Here is a 7,167-nt window from a genome sequence, read left to right on the forward strand (position 1 = left end):
TTCTGCCTACCCCTTGCTCCCCTGACTAATGAAGCCCTACATCAGGCACCTGGACATGGAGAAGGAGCGTTTTAATAATAATCTCAGCAAGTGCAGAATGGTTGTGGAATGTGCATTTGGACATTTAAAAGCACGCTGGTGCAGTCTGCTCACTAGGTTAGACCTCACTGAAAAAAAATCCCAATAGTTATCTCTGCCTGCTGTGTGCTCCATAATGTCTGTGAAAAAAAGGGGGAGAAGTTCCCGTTGGGTTTTGGAGGCAGATAGGCTGGCTGCAAACTTTTGAGCAGTCAGATGCCACTGCAACACTGAGAGCCAATCACAGAGTACTGCGCCTCAGAGAAGCATTGAAAAAAACACTTTTGCAACAAATCACAACAGTATTATGCCTTGCTTATCTGTGCTGTGCTTTCACTTCACGTCCCCTACCCATCCCCCACCGAGCCACTTCCTCCCCTTCTCCCTCACCCACCGTTCCAGTCCCCCGCTCCTAAATAAACTAATGAATTGTGAAGCAGTATGTTTTCCCCCCACAACCTTCCTCCTCTAATGAATTGTAATGCAGTACTCTTTATTGGTGATCCTTCGCAGAGGGGGGAAATTGAAGATAATGTAATGTTCTGCATGCATCATGTGGGGCCAGATGTACGGTGCCCATTTTGGCTGTGCACACAAGAAAGAATCACATATTCCCACTCCTTAAAGGGGCCATCTTCTCTTTCTGCATGCCTCAACTGGCGAGGAGTGCAGCACGTACTGCATCCTGCTCAACCTCCTCCTAGCCTGCTTTGGGGAGGGGGCTCAGAGTTAGCTCAGAGTTTTGCAGGAGCTGCAGTGGGAGTCTGTCTTGCTGCTGAGCTTCCTGAAGCTCAACCTGATACCTCAACATGTCTGACTGATCACATATTATATGCAACATCTCTTCTTGTGTTGAATGCTCATACTCCTGTGCTGCCTTCCTGCTGTCCATGTCCATGTTCAGTTTGTCAGATAATGAAATCCTCCACGCTCTTAGCTCTGTGTCAGCAGCCGTGGAGGCATTCATTAGCTCATTAAACAGGTCATCCCAGGGTGGTGTGGTGTTTTTTTGCCTTATCTGTGACAGGCGCTCTGCAGGAGTATGAGACGGTGGTGTGTTGAAGGTCATGCTGTCCACTGTGTGGGAAGCAAAGCACAAGGTGTACCCATTGTTAACTCATCCCATGGACGGAAAGCAATGTTACAGTGTAAAAATAAGTCCCTGGAACATTCCCCAGGGAAGGCTACAACCGCATACCATAGTCTGACTATTGCAGGGGTCGGAGTGCCATTCCAGTCATGGTAAGCAAGGGATGCGTGCATCTATGTTAGGGAAATCCTTGGGGCTCATGCTGCACAAGTCCATGCTCCCAACTGATCAGGCTTTTACCAGGCGGTAGAAAGAGTGAGACTTGGGTACAGGTTAACCATCTGGAGGAAAAAAATGGGAACCCGTTTGCTGATGCCCAAGGCCCCTAGCAACAATGTCCTGCTTAGGGACTTGCGGTGTGCTGAACCAAGAAACCATCCCTGGCTGTGCAGTAACACACACTTTAAAGTGTTGATTACAGGTTTTACTCATGGGGGTATGGAGATTGTCAGGGGTTGATATTTTGATCTGCTTGCTCTCTGGAAGTGAAAATCCTGCCCAAGTGGTCTCTTTAAAAAGCTGTACAATAACTTGCCTTATAATGGCTTCTCTGAACGTATCTTGCAGAATCTCACTTATTCCGCCTGTCTCCCCTCAGAATGTAGAGGTTACTTTTTTTAGGTTTATTTTTTCCCCATGCCTGTTTTTCCATTTTTCAAGGAGATAATTGTTCATGTTACATTGATTGTGAATTGGTGTCTCTTTCGGCTTAATTGAGCAAACTGCCTGGAATGTTACAAGAGTGACATTGATTCTCAATAGAAGGTGGTGTGTGACAGGAGGAGTAGAAATTGCAACACTCCCTAATTTCCATAATCCAGATTTTTACTTGAAATTACTAATTCAGGCTTTCATCTGCTAATTTTGCAAGCACACGTTGTACATGCGCCTGTCACTCGCCCCCACTCGGGACTGACATACACAGCAAATAGCACCATGGTGGGTGTTCTTCACCACCCCTGTGAACTACATTAAGTTGCTCTTGATACTTGAGTACCCCCAGCAGGGTCTATCTTGAGGTTTATTGGTTAATCCAGTGCCCCAAACGCCACTGACCATTGCCACAGCTTGCCTGCTATCAGATCCTCACTGCCCAGTCTGCCAGGGAAGAGAACACAGCAGTGGTGGAGAGAGGGAACACGACAGAAGAGGATCATCATCTCAGGAAGGAGGTCCAGGTCTGGGATTGGCCAAGGTAATTAAAGGCCCTAGGCTTTATAGGAGGGCAGCTTTCCTAGGGCCAATCCTTTCCTTCTCCCTGTTTGGGGGTATGGGGCAGCGCAGTGGGCTCAGCCCCTGCCCCTGATCATAGAGAGGGGAAGGGGAGGGAAGGAGAAGTCCCAGTTTCTCCATGGGAAGCGGGGAAATGATTTCTGCAGGGAGATTCAATCAACTTCCATAATTTTATTTTCATCCCTGAAAGTCTCAGAGCAGGGTATAGAGGCAAGGTGGGTGAGGTAATATCCTTTATTGGACCAACTTCTGTTGGTGAGAGAGAGAAGCTTTCAAGCTACACAGAACGCTTCAGGTCTGGGAAAATTACTCCGAGTATCATAGCTAAATACAAGGTGAAATAGATGGTTTAGCATAAGTAGTTAAAACATATTTTAAGGGACTATTCAAAATGAAGTGGCCCATTAACACCCCTCCAATCATAGGGAGGAAGAGTTGTTAGTGAGTTACAGATTGTTGTAATAAAACATAAATCCAGTGTCTCTATTCAATCCATGATTTTTAGTGACTAGCAAAGTTATGAACTTAAACTCCCAGGCATCGCAGCAATATACTGCTATTTCAGATGCAATTTTCTGGCTTAACCATCTGAATATAAAATTATAGTTGCTACGCTACATTTACATCAGCCATACGAAGAAGAAGCTCTCAGGCTCATCTTTTGAAAGTGTTGTTCAGTTTCCTTTGAGGATGAGGACTAACAGGTTAGATATAGAGTGATTGCTTTGTGAAAAGCGTTCACCCATAGGTGATATGTTGTTTTTGTCTTTTATCATTTTCCTGTATGAGTTCATTCAAGAGCATAGTGTTTGTCTGGTTTCACTCACAGAGTTTCTATTGGAGAATTTAGTGCACAGGATGAGGTACGCCACATGTTGTGATAGGCTTGTGTAAGACCCATCGATCTTGAAAAGTGTGTTGTGGAGGCTGTTGATCACAGAGCAGTGAAGATATGTCTGCAGGTTTTGCATCTGTTTTTGGCAGGCTCTGGTGTCACTTTGAGTTGGTGTGTCCTGGTCTGTGGGGAGCTTGCTTCTGATAATGAGCTTGGAGAGGTTAGGGAATTGTTTGAATGCCAGAAGAGGGGTGTCAGGAAAGATTTCTTTCAGAATGGGGTCCCCATCGAGTATGGATTGTAGTTGTTTAATGATATTCTGCATGGATTCCTTTGAGGGGTGATAGGTGATGACTAGGGATGTGTGGTCGGAGTGGGTTTTATTTCTGTATTGACGCATGGTCTCTCGGGGTATTTGGGTGACCTATTCCGTGATGCAATCTGCCTCTCTTGTGGGGTGTCTGTTTGATGGAAGCAGTTTTGAGTGTGTTACGGCGTATATCCCAGACTTTCTCCTTGGAGCATATTCTGTGGTATCTGAGTGCCTGACTATAGATAACAAATTTCTTTGTGTTTGGAGTGGCTATGGGATCTATGAAGGTAGGTGATTCTTGTACATAGTTGTCTGTAGGGTTCCATTGTTGAAACTGAATCTGGTGTCCAGGAAGTTGATGCTGGTGTGAGAGTGTTCCAGAGGGAGTTTAATGAATAGGTGGCAGTTGTTAAACTCCCTCATACGTTTCCACCACAACTTTGTCGTCAGTCTCAAGGGTAAAAATATCATCCATATATATCAGGTATATCATTGGTTTTGTGGTGCATTTGTCCAGAAATTCTTCTTCAAGGTGGTCCATGAAGACATTGGCATACTGGGGAGTCATCCTTGTACACATGCCTGTTCCCATAGTTTGGACAAAAAGCATTTGTTGTTGAATGTAAAATTGTTATGGGTGAGGATGAAATGGATGAGTTTGGTGATATGAGGGTTGTCCATTGTTTTGTAAATATTTGAGGCAGGCAGTTCTGATGTCGTGAGGGATGTTGGTGTATAGGAAGGGGACATCCCTGGTGGCAAGGATGGCTTTCTGAGAGAGGTTGTTAAAGTTGTGGGGTTTGTAGAGGAAGTCAGTTGTCTGGAGGAAGCTGGAACACTCCCCCACACAAGTATCAATTTCTGGATATGACGATCAGCTTTAACAATGGAACCCTACAGACAACTACATACAAGAAACCCAGGGATCACCACACCTGCCTTCATAGACTTTAAGGTCAGAAGGGACCATCGTGATCATTTAGTCTGACCTCCTGCACAGAACTTCACCCACCAAACTCCTGTAATAGACCCCTAACCCCTGGCAGAGTTACTGAAGTCCTCAAATCATGGCTTAGACTTCAAGTTACAGAGAATCCACCATTTACACTAGTTTAAACCTGCAAGTGACCTGAGCCCCATGCTGCAGAGGAAGGTGAAAACCACCCAGTGTCTCTGCCAATCTGACAGGGGGGAGGGAATTCCTTCCCAACCCCAAATATGGAAATCAGTTAGACCCTGAGCATGTGGGCAAGACCCACCAGGCAGATACCTGGGAAAGAATTCTTTGTAGTAACTCAGAGCTCTCCCCATCTAGTGCCCCATCTCCAGCTGTTTTGCTACTGGCAGTCGCCAATGGGCCCACAACTCCTGGGCATCTAGATCCCTCCATACCCAGGTCCCCCCACTGCTGAGCCTCATCCCCTGAGCCCCCAACACCTGAATCCCCACCCTGCCGAGCCTCACCTCCTGCATCCAGTGCTCCCCTGCACCCAGACCACCCCACTGAACCTCATGCCCCTGCACCCAGATACCCACCTCTGCACACAGACCACTTCCTGCTGAGCCTGCCGCATTCAAGCCCCCACCCCGCCGAGCCCCACATGCACCTGGACTATTCCACTGAGCCCCACCCAGCTGCACCCACAACCCCCACTCCTCCAGCCCCCGGATCCCTCCGCTGATCCCTCGACATCCAGACCCTCCTGCCAAGCCCTATTCCCCCCATATCAAGACCCCCCTGCAGAGTCCCATTGCCCCTGCACCCAGAACCCCTCAACAAACCCTTGTGCATCCAGATCCCACCCAGACCCCCCACTAAGGTGCCTTCACCCAGATTGCCCACACAGAACCTCTCACTCCCCGCTTGGATCCCCCCCTCCTAAGCCTCTCTACACTTGGATCCTGCTGGGTGGAACCTGCCTGCCCACACCTGGTGTGCCTGGCACAGAGGGGCAGGGCCCTTGGGGTATTTCTGGGCAGGTCTGGCCTCTGCACTGTGTCAGAGTCTGGTGCGGCCTCACCACCAAGTCCGTGTCCTGGGGGGATTGCAGGGTAATCTCTCACCTCTGTGCAGCCCGTGGCTTGTGCTTCCCACTGCCATGCTGGAGCCTCCACATTTATTTACAGAATAAATTTAAATTTGCAGAATTTTAAAAATTTGTGTGCAGAATTTTTATTTTTTTGGCACAGAATTTTTAATATTTTGGCACAGAATTCCCTCAAGAGTAAACAACAGATTCAAAACCTGCAGACATATCTCCACTGCTTAAATATAAATTGCCTCCAAAGCAATGTAAGTTAAACCAGAAATAGGCCACTCTTTTATATCAGAATAAATGCCTACACAGGGTGTTCTACCAGTATAGTTATAGCAGTTTAACTCCATACTTTGCCTTATACCTGTATAACTTACTTGTGTAGACAAGTCCTAACTTTTCTTTCTATACTTCTCTACTTTATTTGAGAGATGATCTGTTTGAGGATCTGAAAGTTAACAATCCAGAAAAATGCTTGATTACTTCAGATTTGTTCTTCTATTGAATATGCTTTATGTTCCAGAACAGTAAATGGCCTCTGTATATTGCCCCTTCAAATGTTAGCGTGGAGCTCTTCATTGTAAACTTATTGTTTTTAACAGTTTACTAATTTATATTAGCTTAGGTTTTTTTTTTTTTTTTTTTAATTCCTTCACTAGCACATTAAAACTAAACTGGACTTATAAAAACTGTTTGTATAATGATGATTTATGTACTTTCACAATACAAGTACATAACGGACTGCAAACTACAGGGCAGTGTTTGAATCAACAGCTGTTTTGAATAAACTTCCTTGTGTTTCACACAGTCGTATACAAAACCAACTATTTGGGCCTTTTACTCTTAAAAGTTCTGAGTGCTGGGAACAATATCCTCCCTTTTTTTAAAGGTTTCAAACAAAGTAATACACATTTCACAAAATACACATTCCTATCAATATAGTATTAAAGATAGTCTGATTGGCTAACTGGCAGAAGTCAAACACAGTTCACTATAGAAGTATACTCTTTGAAGAGTACAGTCATGGGACTCTTAGAAAACATGATATGTGATAGATCTAATTATTGTTGAAATACCTCTGCTCTTGTTCAGCTAAACTCTTGCTTGTTTTTCTTGCGGATACACTTTGAAAAGTGGTGTTAGTAATGTAATGTTCCTATACAGATGTTTACTGCTGAATGCTATGGTTCTACTTCGGGTGATTGCTCATGTCCATTCCAATATAAGTGAGTGCATGCCAGCGTGCACGGTTCCTGGAACTTTTTCCCCTTAGCAGACCCCGTAGGGTCGGCTCTAGTGCCCCCTGGAGCCCCATGCTCATGCCGCGGTATATGAGGCACTGCCAACCCTATGGCCCCTCGGTTCCTTCTTTCTGCCCGTGAGGGTTGCTGGAACGTCTCTTGCTTCTTGCAAGTACCATTCCCCTTGTTGAACTTTGTTGCTGTTGTTTAGTTAGTTAGGTGTTAAGTAGAGTAGTTAGTGATAAAGAATAGGGGCTTAGGGTGGCTGGGCCATGCCTGGGTCACCTGGCTTTAAGTATTGCGCCACTTGTGGCAAGGCTTTTTCAGTTAGTGACCCTCAC

Source organism: Emydura macquarii, unplaced genomic scaffold, assembly GCF_026122565.2.
Source record: "Emydura macquarii macquarii isolate MOO-44397 ecotype Brisbane River unplaced genomic scaffold, CSIRO-AGI_Emac_v2 contig_2636, whole genome shotgun sequence".
Taxonomy (NCBI): Eukaryota; Metazoa; Chordata; order Testudines; family Chelidae; genus Emydura; species Emydura macquarii.